The 16,804-nt window shown below is 41.7% G+C and overlaps 1 pseudogene; it reads left to right on the top strand.

Moving 5' to 3' along the window:
* LOC117486617 overlaps nt 1–6,576 on the top strand; it is a 28,558-nt pseudogene extending 21,982 nt beyond the window's left edge.
* The last annotated feature ends 10,228 nt before the right edge of the window (nt 6,577–16,804 follow it).

Below are 16,804 nucleotides of genomic sequence, written 5' to 3'. Positions count from 1 at the left end.
CACAATTTCTCTTCACAACGTGTGTGTGTGGGAGCCTCCCCCTTCGATTCTATTGGCTCTAACGGTCAGAAAGAGGTGTCAACCATCCAAATCGAGCAAGGGGGGCCAGAGATATGGAAAAAAAAACATTTTCACCCAAATCACCTCAGAGGTGGGGTGGTTTTGGCTAATCCTCTCTAAAAAGGTCAAATGTCACTTGTTTTGCATCAATCTTGATATAGGGTACTTATTATATGTTGTACTTTGGATACCTAAAGCTTTTAGTCTACTAACCCATCATCCAAGGGTAGTTTTCACTATCTGTACAAAATAATTTTGGACAGACACTATAATTTACAGTTTTTTACTATGTAAAATCTGAATTTTCTTTAAAATAAAAAACATTTATATTGATTCTGACGCTTCTACATCCAACTCACAGATGTAACCTTGCTTTGATAAAAGAAATTATTCATATAACCCTTTTAGAAGTTAAGTTGTAGTCATTTGTTTTGGGCATGTCATTTTCGAGCCTGAAACATGAAAAACAGGCTTGGTGCTTAACAGGTTAAATGGTAAAAAGTTTTTTTTCTTTTTCTCCTACAAATACTTATAGTTACACTTTAATGCATGCAAAACTTTACAACTTGGTAAAATATGAATTAATTTGTAATAAATTGAGTTTCTTAAACAATCAAACTCTAAATGGAAAGTTTGTGATTTTAACACTGTTTCGGTGAAACAATGCAGTTTTGACAGGGATAGTGGTGGTCTAATGGATAGTGAGGTGGGCTGTAGATCGGAAGGTTGTGAGTTCAAATCCCGCCAGGAACACCACCATCATTTAATCATTTTTGCTTACTGGCTGGCTGAAAACATTGTAATATGTTCAGTAATGCCATTTTAGGGAGTTTACACAAGCATTATTTTCTAGTCTGTATTATTTAACAAGTTAACTGTCTAATCAAATCAAAACTAGGATAGTGGTGGTCTAATGGATAGTGAGGTGGGCTGACGATCGGAAGGTTGTGAGTTCAAATCCCACCAGGAACACTACCACTAGTGTGTCCTGGGGCCTCATTTATAACGCCTTGCGTAGGATTGACGTAGGAAGGTTGCTTACGTAGTACAAAGCACAAAAATAGGTACATACATTTTCCGCCTTTTTCCGATTCACAAAACATTGCGTACCGGCGAGGGAAGTGCGTACGGCACTTCCTACGCCTGTTTCCCTTTATAAATCACAATCGACTCGTAACGCCCATATTTGCCTATACATAGTCAAAGAAACGCCCATTCATTCATTCATTTTGACTGACTGCATGAAGAAGATCGCAGGAAATAACGATAGAACAGCTAAAAAAGACATCTCACACCGTGTCAGATTTAGGTTATTGTGGGGAGGTCGAGATAAATCATATTGTTTGGTGGATGCAGTTTGAACCAGAGTAGCAGCATGGAGGTCGAATCGTCACCAAAATAAATAAATAAGTGGTCCGAAAAAAGTTAATGACAAAATAAATACACATAGCCTTCCTCAGGCAGTGTGTTTGTCCCGGGGACAGGAGACACCCCCTTGATGAGAAACTGTAAGAAATGATGGGGGAATCCCTCCGGAGTGTAGTCATGACGACTGGATCTGAATTATTTGTGTTGTATTTGGTGGTTTGTGTTCCAGCTGTCGATCAGCAACTATATCTCCATAATCCACCAGTTAAAGGAAATACAACGTGTTGTGTTATATTAGCTGTACAATTTACCACATATGGTGTTCTTAGTTTCCATACCTCCTGTGTTTTACGAGCGACTTATCAAGTCTTGGCAAACGGCATAAAACACGATTAAACGTGATAGTATATAAAACCATGCTCGTATCTACAACCTATAGAAATGCAAAACGGCGTCAGTTTAGACGTTATTCTGTCCTCCTGCTTACCGCATCATTTATGAGAAAACATTTCATAACATTAACACAACATATTCGAGGTGGTTTTAAATAGCATATCCGTATTTATTTATTTCTCCAAGTGATGTGTTTGTGTGCACTGAGGAGTCTCAAACAGGCGTTTGTTTAATCATTTTAAGATTGGCTTTAATCAATGTTTGAAAATGAATTATTCATATTTGATAAATGAGAGGTAACATTTTATTTATGGTATTATTTCCACATATTTCTCTCCATTCTTCCTTCTGCCAACGGTGTCGCAGTTTCTCGTCTCTCCCGTTTGTGTGCTTAGTGCGTACGCATGGGTTAGAGTTTGCGTGGAGGACCGCACATTTTCCCGTCAAGTTAGTATTTTATAAATCGCAAACATTGCGTAGAAACTGGCGTACGCCATTTTTTGAGCGTATATCCCTTTATAAATGAGGCCCCTGGAGTAAGGCACTTAGTCCTTAGTTACTCCAGGGAGAATGTCCCTGTAATTAGTAATTGTAAGTCGCTTTGGATAAAAGCTAAATGAAATGTAATGGATCCAGTAATGAGTGACCCGACAGTAAAACTAAACATATCTATAACTAGTTTAGGTAGTTTGAGAGGTCATTAAAATAGCTACGTGTGATATTCTAACCTGAAGTGTGTGTTGTTCTGCTCGCCGCTGCAGGGTATCATGCAGAGCTGCGTGTCGACTCGTCAGCAGCAGCTGATCTCTCCCGTCAGATTAGACTTTACTCGCGTATATGTCCATATCGATCAGATCTAGCTAGTTCTAGCTAATGATATGACTACCTGCTTATTAAAAGACACCTAAACAATAAGCGTTGCTATGCAACCGGGTGAGGCTGCAAAGTATAGCGCAGCATTATGCATTTGTTTACATGCCCACCGGAACCCCGAGGCATTACCAACAGATCAACGCACAATCAACCCAGGACATCTCTTTCTCCACGTGTTAGACATTAGAATTGATTATTCTTGTCTGTCACATACTATTCTTGTCTGTCACATAAGTGGCGCAACTGATGCGGTATTGCGCTAAGGGAAAATTATTTTGACCAGAGAGATTTAGATTTGCCGGTTTTCAGCATATCGGCTAACGGGAACTCTGACGCCACTTTGATACAGTTATTCATGCTAAAGGAGCTCCAACCAAGTACTGACAGCAAGTATTAACATACTTTTCAGAAGGACAGCATTTCTATATTAGAGCATCTTTTTTATTGGTCTTATGTTATATTAAAATGTTGAGATGCTGAATTTTGGCTATCATTTAATCATCAAGATTAAAACAAATAAATGCTGGAAATAATCCCTTTGTATGTGATGAATCTATGTGATGTATAAGTTTCAACTTTATAAATTGAATTACTGATATAAACTCACTTTTCCATGATATTCCAATTTATTGAGATGCACCTGTATGAGTCCAAGTACAGGTTTAGCAAGGCGGTGAGAGATGCTAAACGACTACTCTGAGAAACTCCAACACCAGTTCTCAGCTAACGACTCTGCAGACAGGTCACAAACTGTAAGGCTAAGGCCTCACACTCCGTGAACGGCCGACGCCTTGCTAAGCGGCAGTGAAACTACGTTTTAGACCAGCTACCGTACTAACTCACCTGTTGTCCTGAAACTCTCCAGGGCATCTGGAAAAGCATTTAAAATAAGGAATGGATAAGGGCTGAAAAGTTAAAGAAGTGTTAATCGTGGTTAGATTTAAAATTCGAATACTCTACAGTTTCTCTGAATATGTGTTTCCTGTTTCCTGCAGACGTCCAGCAGCTGGTGGTGGTTAAAGAAGAGGTTCCCCCTGAGCAGCAGGAGTGGAGCTCCAGTCTGGACCAGGAGGACCCAGAGCCCCCCCCCACACATTAAAGAGGAGCAGGAGGAACTCTGGATCAGTCAGGAGGGAGAGCAGCTTCAAGGGCTGGAGGAGGCTGATATCACCAAGTCCACATTCACTCCTGTCCCTGTGAAGAGTGAAGATGATGAAGAGAAACCTCAGTCCTCTCAGCTTCATCAAAGACAAACTGAACACCTGGAAACAGAAGCTGATGGAGAGAACTGTGGAGGACCAGAACCAGCCAGGAACTCAGATCCAGAGAGACATTTACAACCAGAGACTGAGGACAACCCTGGAGACTCTTCTGAACCTGACACTGAAGACAGTGCTGATTGGAAGGAGACCAGAGAACCAGGTTCAAACTCTCAGAGAAATAAACAAAACTCTGTCAGTGATTCAAGACGTAGTGCAGGAGAGAAACCAATCATCTGCTCAATTTGTAAGAAACATTTTGCACAGAGAGGAAGTTTAAAGGAACACATGATAATCCACACAGGAGAGAAACCATTCAGCTGCTCGATTTGTAGGAAACATTTTGCACAGAGAGGAAATTTAAAGGAACACATGGTAATCCACACAGGAGAGAAACCATTCAGCTGCAGTGTTTGTGACAGAAGATTTACTTGGAGTCGTTCGGTCAAAATCCATAAGTGTGTTGGTCGTCAGTCCTCACAGCTTCATCAAACTCAGACTGAGGAGAACAGAGAGGCAGAGCCTCCAGCCAGCAGCTCAGCTGAACACATGGATACAGAAGCTGATGGAGAGGACTGTGGAGGACCAGAACCAGCCAGGAACTCAGATCCAGAGAGACATTTACAACCAGAGACTGAGGACAACCCTGGAGACTCTTCTGAAGACACTGAAGACAGTACTGATCCTCAGTCCTCACAGCTTCATCAAAGACAACATGAACATATGGAAACAGAAGCTGATGGAGAGGAATGTGGAGGACCAGAACCAGCCAGGAACTCAGATCCAGAGAGACATTTACAACCAGAGACTGATAAAGGTGGCGAACCATCTCTAGAACCTGATGACAATGTTGACATTGAGTTTTGGAAAGATACCAGGCAGCATCAGTCTGGGTTCACTTATCGAAGAAATAAAAAAGTATCTATAAGTAAAGGATATATGACCAGTAAGACACCAGTCAGCTGCTCTGATGACCAGGTTCAAACAGATCCCAGGACTGGTGATGGTGTTTGTTTTTCCACACAGACCAGGCATCCTCATTCAGGTCCAAACCATTTGGAAACTGAGGACGTTTCCATCAGCGAGAATCCATTCAGTCCCTCAGAGCGTAAAGATCAATATGAGGACAGTCAGCTGACGCACAAAACATCTCCCACAAGAGAGAAACCATTCAGTTGCTCATGTTGTGGTAAATGGTTTGCAACAGAAGGAAATCTGACCAGGCACATATGTGTCCACACAGAGGAGAAACCACCCAGTTGTGTGGAGTCGCAGCTCTTGAACCACGAGTGTGTCGGCGAGCCCTCTCATTGTCACACTTCTAACCCACTGTTCGACAGCTCTCAGTGTGGAACAGTAATAGACCGAAAGCACCAGCTGCCGGTTACCAGCAGATTTCAGAAAAGTCTGAAACCGAATGATGGCTCACTTTGTGGTATTGCTTTTTCCAATCTTGAAAGTTCTCACATGCCTGGTCAGTTTGGGGAGAAACCTTTCTGCTGCTCTGTGTGTAACTCAGGTTTCAGTGACAGCGAGGCTTTAGTACAACACATGAGGATCCACACGAGACAAACCCAGTTTAGTTGCTCACTTTGTGGTAAAGAATTTGCATGGAGAAGATCTCTGACTAAACATATGAAAGTCCACAAAAGGCCGAAATTATGCTGCAGATATTGTAACAGAATGTTCCCTTCTCAATTTACGCTGAAATACCATGAATGTGAGGGTAAGTCCTCACAGCCTCTTCAAACAGAAGATGTAGAAACAGAAGCTGATGGAGAGGACTGTGGAGGACCAGAACCAGCCAGGAACTCAGATCCAGAGAGACATTTACAACCAGAGACTGAGGACAAGCCTGGAGACTCTTCTGAGACTGAAGACAGTGAAGAGGATGATTTTTGGAAACAGAGCAGTGAAGGCCTGTCAGATTTAAACTCTCTGAAACATGCATTTGATGAAGAGAAACCTCAGTCCTCACAGCTTCGTCAAAGACAAACTGAACACCTGGAAACAGAAGCTGATGGAGAGGACTGTGGAGGACCAGAACCAGCCAGGAACTCAGATCCAGAGAGACATTTACAACCAGAGACTGAGGACAAGCCTGGAGACTCTTCTGAGACTGAAGACAGTGAAGAGGATGATTTTTGGAAACAGAGCAGTGAAGGCCTGTCAGATTTAAACTCTCTGAAACATGCATTTGATGAAGAGAAACCTCAGTCCTCACAGCTTCGTCAAAGACAAACTGAACACCTGGAAACAGAAGCTGATGGAGAGGACTGTGGAGGACCAGAACCAGCCAGGAACTCAGATCCAGAGAGAAATGTACAACCAGAGACTGAGGACGACCCTGGAGACTCGTCTGAACCTGACACTGGAGACATTGGAGATTCGAAGGAGCCCAGAGAACCAGGTTCAAACTCTCCGAAAAATAAACAAGACCCTGTCAGTGATTCAAGATGTAGTACAGGAGAGAAACCATTCAGCTGCTCAGTCTGTGATAAGTCTTTTAAACAGAGGGGACATTTAAAGGAACATATGAAAATCCATACAGGAGAGAAACCATTCAGCTGCTCAGTCTGTAAAAAATCCTTTCCAACGAGAACAAATTTCCATAGACATTTGAGAATACACACAGGAGAGAAACCATTTAGCTGCACAGTCTGTGAGAAAGCTTTTGCCCTGAAAGAACCTTTACAACGACACATGAGAATCCACACAGGAGAGAAACTATTCAGCTGCTCAGTCTGTAAGAAATCTTTTGCACAGAGAGGATATTTAAAGGAACACATGATAATCCACACAGGAGAGAAACGCTTCAGCTGCTCAGTCTGTGACAAATCTTTTAAACGGAGAGAAATTTTAAAGGAACATATGAAAATCCATACAGGAGAGAAGCCATTCAGCTGCTCAATCTGTAAGAAATCCTTTCCAACGAGAGCACATTTCCATCGACACATGAGAATCCACACAGGAGAGAAACCATTCAGCTGTTCAGTCTGTGAGAAAGCTTTTGCCCTGAAAGCAACTTTACAACGACACATGACAAACCACACCGGAGAGAAACCATTCAGCTGCAGTGTTTGTGAAAAAAGATTCACACAGAGCTATCAGCTCAAAAGCCATAAGTGTGTTGGTCGTCAGTCCTCACAGCTTCATCAAACTCAGACTGAGGAGAACAGAGAGGCAGAGCCTCCAGCCAGCAGCTCAGCTGAACACATGGAAACAGAAGCTGATGGAGAGGACTGTGGAGGACCAGAACCAGCCAGGAACTCAGATCCAGAGAGACATTTACAACCAGAGACTGAGGACAACCCTGAAGACTCTTCTGAACCTGACACTGAAGACAGTAATTATTGTTAGGTTTAAACTCTTTGGGTAAGTCCCAGTAAGTCATATGTAATGCGTTAACTTGACTGTTTGTGATAAAAAATGTTTGGTCCAAGTAAAGAGAGGACTGTGGAGGACCAGAACTGGCAACATTTACAACCAGAGTCTGAGGAGGTTTCCATATTGGGTTATGTAATTAAAACGAAAGTTAATATAATCAAATATAATTTTGTAGAATCCACAATGTAAAATGCATGATATGTCACGAAGCTCTATACTTATATACTAAATGTACACGGTTTGGTAAACTGACATGAAAGAGTGTAAGGTCTGATATAGTTTATCACTAAAGGTGTCACTATTCAGCAGAGGGAAGACACCCTTACTCTCACAGCAGGAGGCCCCTGACTCAATGGAATATTACTGTAAGCTTTAGTTTAGTTTTTGAGGCAAGTCTGGACATGTCCAGGAAGCAATGACTCTTCTCCACATACATGGGTCTGTTGGTGTGTATTCACTTCTGCTTCTGCTGGTATGATATAAAAGCAGCAGCTGAGAGAGGAAAAAAGGTCTTGGGTTCAAGGTTCAAGGTTCTTTATTGTCAAACTAACATAGCTACAGAGTAATTATGTAGTTGAAAATCTTATGTCACAGGCTTCTCCAACAATGCAACATAATAACATAATAACAATAAGAGCAAGAGCAATACAAAAAGAAAAATAGTTATAAAATAAAGTGATGATGTGGAATAGTGCAGTACGAGTCTATATACAAGTTATTGGAATGATATATATATATATATATATATATTAGGTATTAGATACATACTACTGAGTAGCAGATGAATGTTTTGAAGTTGTTTCAACTGTTCCATTTTTTAACAGTCTCACTGCCCGCGGGAAGAAACTGTCTCCGAATCTTCTTGTCCTTGCCAGGATGCTGCGGTAACGTCTGCCAGACGGCAACAGAAAGAACAGTTTGTGGCTGGGGTGATGGGGGTCTTTGATAATCCGTAGTGATTTCTTCCTGAGCCGCTGGGAGTAAAGGTCCTCCATGGATGGCAGCTCCGTCCTGGTGATGTGCTGTGCAGTTTTCACCACCCTCTGTAAAGCCTTACGATCGAGGTCGGTGCAGCTGCCGTACCAGGCCGTCATGCTGCCAGTGAGGATACTCTCTATCGTGCACCTGTAGAAGTTGCAGAGTATCCTGGAATCCATTTTGAACCTCCTCAACCTGCGGAGGAAGAAGAGCCGCTGTCGAGCTTTCTTGGTGATGGTGGTGGTGTGAAGAGACCATGTCAGGTCCTCAGTGATGTGGACCCCAAGGAACCTGAAGCTGCTGACTCTCTCCACCGTATTCCCATTAATGGCGATGGGGGCGTGTCCCTCTCCCTGCTGCTTCCTGTAATCCACAATCAGCTCCTTTGTTTTGCTGATGTTGAGATGGAGGTTGTTATCCTGGCACCAAGATATCAGGTTTTCAACCTCCTCTCTGTACGCCGTCTCGTCATCGTCTGTGATCTGGCCGATGACGGTCGTGTCATCAGCAAACTTCACGATGGTGTTGGAGCTGTGTGTGGCCACGCAGTCGTGAGTGAACAGGGAGTAGAGGAGAGGGCTGAGCACGCAGCCTTGAGGGGCACCGGTGTTTAGAATCAGGGTGGAGGATGTGATGTTTCCCACCCGCACTGCCTGGGGTCTGCCCGTCAGGAAGTTCAGGATCCAGTCACAGAGGGCGCTGTTGAGCCCGAGGTCTCTGAGCTTGATGACCAGCTTGGAGGGCACAATGGTGTTGAAAGCTGAACTGTAGTCAATGAACAGCATTCTCACATATGTGTTCCTGTTCTTCGGGTCCAGGTGTGAGAGGGCAGTGTGGAGGGTGAGGGCTATGGCGTCGTCTGTGGACCTGTTTGCTCTGTAGGCAAACTGCAGGGGGTCCAGAGATTCAGGGAGGGAGGAGGTGATGAATGATTTGACTAACCGCTCAAAGCACTTCATTATGGTGGAGGTGAGTGCTACTGGGCGGTAGTCGTTGGGGCAGGTGATTATTGTCTTTTTCGGGGAAGGAACGATAGTGGAGTGTTTAAAACATGTGGGGACTACAGACTGCAGCAGGGACCTGTTGAAGATGTCTGTGAACACCTCTGCCAGCTGAACTGCACACACCCTGAGAACACGGCCAGGGATGCCATCAGGTCCAGGAGCCTTGTGTGGGTTAACCCTTTTAAAGGATTTACACACATCTGCTCTGTTTAAAACAAAAGGGCAGGGCTCCTGGTCCATCTGTACCTCCACAGCCTGGCTGCTCTCAAAGCGTGCAAAAAAACTGTTCAGCTCATCTGGGAGAGATGCGTACGCAGACACTCCCGCAGCACCCCCCGCTGCTCCTTTGTAGTCAGTCATTGTCCTTAGTCCCGCCCACATATTCCTAGTGTTACAGCCTTTGAAGTCAGATTCCACCTTGTCTTTGTACTGTCTCTTTGCATTTTTAATTGCTCTCCGGAGATCATACCTAGACTTCCTGTACTCCTCCAAATCTCCAGCTCTGTGCGCGATAGTGCGCACTTTCAGCTTGCAGCGCACATCGCAGTTTATCCAGGGCTTTTGATTTGGGAATGTCCGTACAGAAACCTTCGGTACCACGTCATCGATGCATTTCCCAATGTAGCAGATGACAGGCGAGCGACTGCAGCGAGATATACACTGCTGTTATCACAACAGATGTGAATTCCCTCGGCAGATGAAAGGCCCGGCATGAGATCATGAGGTGCTCTAGATGTGCGGAACAGTCCGATGAAATAATCTTCACATCTGAGCACCAGTTGTTATTAGTCATTACACACACACCGCCTCCCTTACTTTTCCCCGAGTTAGCAGTCCGGTCCTGACGAAAAATAGAGAATCCATCAGGGACAATGGCGGAGTCCGGGATAGCGGGGTTGAGCCAAGTCTCAGTGAGAATTAACACGTTACAGTTCTTAATGTCCCGTTGAAAAGCAATCCGGCTTCTGAGTTCATCTAGCTTATTTTCAATGGATTGAACATTAGCCAGAAGAATACTCGGAAGAGGGGGTCGATTCTCTCGTTTCCTCAGTCTGACCAGCAGCCCGGCCCGGCACCCGCGCTTTGTCTTCTTCTTGCGTCTCTCAGGTAGAACAGCAACAGGTAGCCATGGTGAATCTCCATTGTCTGTCGGAGGGTTATTATTGTCCACGAAGTTTTGCAATTGAAGAAGTTCCTCTCTGCTATATTGTATGGCAGAGTAGGTGCGGTCGGCTTAGGGTTCTTAACTGGGAATTTCTCCCTAGGTCGTATTACCCGCTGTCATCGTGAGGAAATGCCTCTGGAGATATGCAGGGAGTTTTAACAAAAAGGAAAACATGTAAACCGGTAAATTAATAATTAATACCAGAGAGTAAGACATTGTATAACTGTCCCATTGTAACCAGATAAAGTAAAAAACTGTGTTAGAGTGTGGACCATTTCTTCAAATAAAACCATCCCACCCATTTGGACTGGGGTAACCTAAATGAATTCTGCGCTGTCCTCTCCTGATTTAGGGTAAGATTGCACGACTGCCACACTGACACTTAGGTAGGGTCACACCTCACTACAGGTACTAGAATCCTACGGGATCGCTGCAGCAAGATGTTGGAGATCTTCTACCAGTCTGTTGTTGGAGATCTGCTACCAGTCTGTTGTTGGAGATCTGCTACCAGTCTGTTGTTGGAGATCTTCTACCAGTCTGTTGTTGGAGATCTTCTACCAGTCTGTTGTTGGTGATCTTCTACCAGTCTGTTGTTGGTGATCTTCTACCAGTCTGTTGTTGGAGATCTGCTACCAGTCTGTTGTTGGTGATCTTCTACCAGTCTGTTGTTGGTGATCTTCTACCAGTCTGTTGTTGGAGATCTTCTACCAGTCTGTTGTTGGTGATCTTCTGCCAGTCTGTTGTTGGAGATCTTCTACCAGTCTGTTGTTGGAGATCTGCTACCAGTCTGTTGTTGGTGATCTTCTGCCAGTCTTTTTTTGGAGATCTTCTACCAGTCTGTTGTTGGAGATCTTCTACCAGTCTGATGTTGGAGATCTTCTACCAGTCTGTTGTTGCCAGTGCACTCTTCTTTGATGTGGCTTCTCGTTGGATAACTGGATTTAAACTCACAATGTAAAATATATATGTTTAAATGTATATCTTAATTGTCCCAATATACATGGCATTAACATGCTCTTTACAAACAACATAATAATCATGCAACGAAAGGCCAGCAAGGCAATAACAAACAAAGAAATAAATAAAAGACTAGAGATATGTCTTCATGTTATTATAGTCTTGAAGATACATGTATCTGTTAGCTATTGTTCCAGTCAAATGTCTTTGTTTTGAGTCCAATGTTCCCACTTTCTGTTTAGTTTCTTGTAATCTCAATTTATGAATCAGTTGTTCCATCAAAAAGATTTCTTCCATGATTGTTGCCCATTGGTTTTTCGTTGGTGGTGCGTCCTCACCCCAGATGTCCTAGTGAAAGCTTTCTTGCTGGATATTAGCATAATTTTGATCAACTATCTGTCACTTGCAATAATTTCCTCAGTGAATTTACATAAATAGAGTACCAAACTACTTTTAGAAACCTCATACCCTATTATTTGACATATTTCCTTACATATCGTTCCCCAAAACACAATTACAGTTTTTTTCAGTTGCTAACAAACTAAAATCTCACATGAAGCAAAATGATTTAATCTCACCCTCAAAGAGAAAAACCTCAGCTCAAATCTCCCAAACTCTAAACACATTCTCAGCTCTGCACCAAATGTGCAATTCAACTTGGCACTTTTTGCAAAACACTGCACACGGTTCTCTAAGTAAGACACAGAAATCTGACATATTCACTTGTTTGCCATTTTCAAAACACTGCCATTAAAAATGCTACACACATGAACCAATCAACAAATACACATGCCTTATGACCATAAACACCAAAACTGCTTTACTGTTGACTCAGCAATCAGGATGTAAACACTAGAAAAAGGCTTCATGTAAGAACTTTTTACAACAACAACAGATATATGGACAGCAGCCAGAAGAAGAGGCAAAGGGAGGAAGAGAGAGAGAGGGAGGATGAACTGTGTGTCACGTGGCATGATACAACCATTCAGCAAACAAATCAATAATATTTGTATTCGCAAAATAATTAAGTAGGTATAACTTGATTTGTACACACACTCAATTTTCAATCCCCACCAAAATAATAATAAGACAAATAAAAAATGGGATGATTGGAGGCCTCTCGCCTCTAGGGGGAGCTTGGATGGACATGGTCAGAAACAACACTCAGGTAGGCTGTGGCTTTTAAATGATGATCAATTGGTCGTAAGCGGCCCAAAGTATGCCAAGAAAATATCCCCCCCACCGTTACACCACCACCTCCAGCCTGAACCGTTGATACAAGGCAGGATGGATCCATGCTCTCATGTCTTCTGACCCTACCGCCTGAATGTCGCAGCAGAAATGGTCTTCTGCATAACTTGGCTGTAAGAAGTGGTTATTTGAGTTACTGTTGCCTTTCTATCATCTGACATTTTTCAGAAAAAAAGTCAGATTTTGGAGAGAAAAATTGGGAATCTGGGGGAAAATGTAATATGAGATTTGCAGAAAAAAGTCAGAATTATGAGATTTTTCTGAAAGTGAGGATTTTGAGAAAAAAAGTCAAATTTTTTTTTTAAGGTAAATTCTGAGGTTTTCTTAAAAGTCAGAGTTTTGGAACTTTTCTGAAAAATTCTGCATTGTAGTAAAAGTCAGAATTGGGAGAAAAAAGTAATTGTGAGATTTGCAGAAAAAAGTTAGACATTTTGAGATAATAGTCAGAATTTGGAGAGCCAACAATGCAGACGAGCTGAAGGCCGCTAGTGAAGCAACCTGGGGAGCATTGATGCATCGTCATTTACATCACAAGCAAGGGGAGTCATGACTCTTATCCACAAATCAGTGCCCTTTCAAGTTTCTAATGTAATTAAGGATACATTTGGTAGATATTTGGTTATCCAGGGATCACTGCTCTCAGTTACCTTGAATGTGGTTAACATGTACGGCTCCAATACAGATGAGCCTGGCTTTCTTACAAATGTATTTCTTACACTTGCATCTCTCCCAGGAGAATATAATTGCAGGGGACTGGAACTGTACACTAGATCCAACCAGAGACCGATCTACAGGTGTTGATCAAACTCACACTAGAAGTACAACAACTATTCAACATTTCATTCAAGAGTTACATTTGTTAGACATCTGGAGACACCTGACACCTAACGATATTACTTACTCGTCTCACTCAAGTACTTTTCAGACATATTCGCGGATAGATGACTTTTTAATCTCTGCAATGTTATGTTAAAAAATACAGGACTGTTACTATGGCAGTATATTCATATCAGACCATGGAATATGTTGTATGGTATGGACGAGAACCTTTTTAGAGATCCACCCAGCTACAAAATGAAGAATTCATTAAATATGTGGGGACAGAGATAGATAATTATTTCAGGGATAATACTACACACGGCATGTATCAAGTGGGATGCCTTCAAGGCTTTTTGAGAGGACATAATTAGTTATACTTCATCCGAATCCAGAGAGTTACGCCAGAAAAGACAGAAGCTAGAGTCCAAAATTAAAACTCTTCAAGACGAGGTATTTAGGAGAAAAAACCCTGAAGTAGAAAAAGAACTATTGCTCTTAGCCGAATATAATAAATGATCGGCAGCCAGGGCAGCATCCAGTATGCTTAGGCTCAACCAAACATTCTACGAGCATGGGGGAAAACCTTGCAAACTTTTAGCGTGGCAGATCAAACAGCTTGAAACAAGGAAGAACATCACTTCCATTATTAACAATAACGATGACACGAGAATAGACCCTACGGAAATAAACAGGGAATTTAGGAAATATTATGAAAATCTGTATCAATCCCAAGTCAAATATGACCCCCAGACCCAAAAAACATTTATTGACAGGCTGAATATTCCATCTATTTCTAAGGAGTTTGCAGAGATGCTAGAGGCAGATCTTAATGAGGAAGAAATAAGAATCGCTATTGACGGCATGAAAGCAGGACCAGATGGAATTGGAATAAATTAAGACTAAGGATAGCCTAAGCAAAAGTGCTACATCAGAGCTATACAATTGAATAATGTCCAATTCAGGAGAGAACTCAGAAGATAAACAAAATGCATGGAGTATAGATCTGGGAACAGAGATCTCCTCAAAGGACTGGGAATCAATATGCAAGAAGGCTCAATCCCAATCAGTCAACACAAGATTAAAAATGTTACAATATAGATGGATAATGAGAACATATATCACACCAGCCAAATTACATAAATATAATAGTAACATTCCAGATCTATGTATAACATATATGGAGGAAAGGGGGACTCTATTTCATTGTTTGTGAAAATGCAAATAATCATAGATATGTCTTTTGCACGCAAAAAAAATCGATTGCATTATTTTGGAAAAAGACCAGCAGACCAAGCGTCACATATTGGGTCCGGCAAATGTGAACAACTTTTCCTCTGGACAGAATAACATATATACTAAAAAAAAACAAGACTTTTTGACATGATTCTTGAAACCATTGAATCTGTTTGTGGAAGGTATGGAGCTAGCAGATGGTGAGGATGATTGAATACTGACGAGTGTAAACCTCATAATATGATTATTTTGAGTTCAGACTATGTTCCATGAAACTGCCTTGAATTGAACCAAAGTGGCTGGAAATGTCATTCAATTTTGAAATGTATGTAAGATGTGTCTTTGTATGAAGGGTAGTGTGTTTTCTATTTTTTATTTGTGTTTTTGTTTGCACCTGTACCTCAGTGTAATTTGACCTTGAGAAGTGCACTTCTGTATGTGTGGAACTGTACACTGTATATATGTCTTTTTTTTGTATAAAATATGAATAAAAACATTGTTAAAAATAAATAAATAATAATAATACATATTATTTATCAAGCGCTTTATCAGGTGCTCAAAGACGCTTCAAAGAGGTAAGGTACGTTTATTTGTATAGCACATTTTCAGACACAGAGGCAATTCAAAGTGCTTTACATCATCATTAACACTTAATAATAAGTGTTAGAAAAATATCACTGGTCACCTGCTTGAGCTTCAATCTCAGGATCCATGTATTTATTATCCTCTCAAGAATGGAAGTCAAAATAAAAAAAGAGAATTTGTTGGTATTTTTCCAAAAATCTCAAAATTCTGACTTTTTCTCAAATATTCGGACTTTTTCTCAAATATTCTGAGTTCTCAAAAATCTAAAAGATTCTGACTTTTTCTGAATACTTACAAATGTTAATAATCACTCGTCCCCAGCTTGATCTTCAATCTCAGGATCTATGTATCTGTGATCCTCTCCAGAATGGAAGTAGTCATCACATACAGAGCATCAACTAGTTCCTGAACAGTGTCCTTCACATGCTGATATCCAAGAGAGGGAGTTACACAGTCACAAGATGGAGGAATAGAAAGCAGTATTCAATGTTTACTTCAGATTAGCTCCACGTCAGAAATGAGCATGCTTGTCATATGTCTATCTCCATAGAGGCTGAATCATCATGTTAATCACATAGCTATCATATGCCTCACACAGTCCTGATGCTCTTCTAGGTAATCATACATCCTGTCATGCACACAGCTACAGTTGATACCTTTGTTATCATGTTACTCTCATGTTGGAGGAGTACATTCAGTGTTTTACCAACAATAACACAGCAGAAAAGAACACAATAAAATGAATAAAACATAGTGGAATAACAGATTCATAAAATACATGCAAAGAGATACAGAATAGTTTAAAAACAACCTTGTAAATACGGTAAGTGTTAAAACAAGTTAAAAGACTTCTGGGTAAGCAGCTGTAAAAAGTAGTGTTTTTAGCCTCGACTTAAAATAACTCGGCGTTGGGGAGCATAAATGTGCAAAAACACATTTTATTTCAAATCTTGTGTCCAACAACAGAAATAGGCCCCAGATCCTTTTTACCACTCTTATGGCGCGTTTCCACTACACGGCCTCGCTCGGCCCCGCTCGGTATGGCTGGGCCTCGTTAGGACTGGCTCACTTTATGGCGCATTTCCATTACAGTTTAGGAACTGGGGTAGTATCTATAGTAACGCAGTGTAGGCGGAGCCGTGACGTGATCTTCAATGAGAACCCCAGAAAAACAACACAGCCGTTAGCTGTTAGCACTCAGAGCTCACAGCTCCTCATATCTGTTCAGAAACTAGACAAAAGTTAAACAAGTACAAACCACAGACTGTCTGTGTCATGGTGAATACAGTCGCTGCTTTATTTATGTCTGTATAGGCCGTTGTTGTGAGTGTGGACGGTCGGAGCATATACTGCATTAGCTTAGCCAATCTCCATTTAGAAAACACGCATTTTAAAAGGTTTTTCCCCTGCCGTCTGTCTGCAGACTTGACAAAGCATTAATTCATGGTTTTTACTAACCGGTATCAGTATGT

The sequence above is a fragment of the Trematomus bernacchii genome, unplaced genomic scaffold (assembly GCF_902827165.1).
Source record: "Trematomus bernacchii unplaced genomic scaffold, fTreBer1.1, whole genome shotgun sequence".
Lineage (NCBI taxonomy): Eukaryota > Metazoa > Chordata > Actinopteri > Perciformes > Nototheniidae > Trematomus > Trematomus bernacchii.
This window is presented reverse-complemented; position numbering and strand designations above follow the sequence as displayed.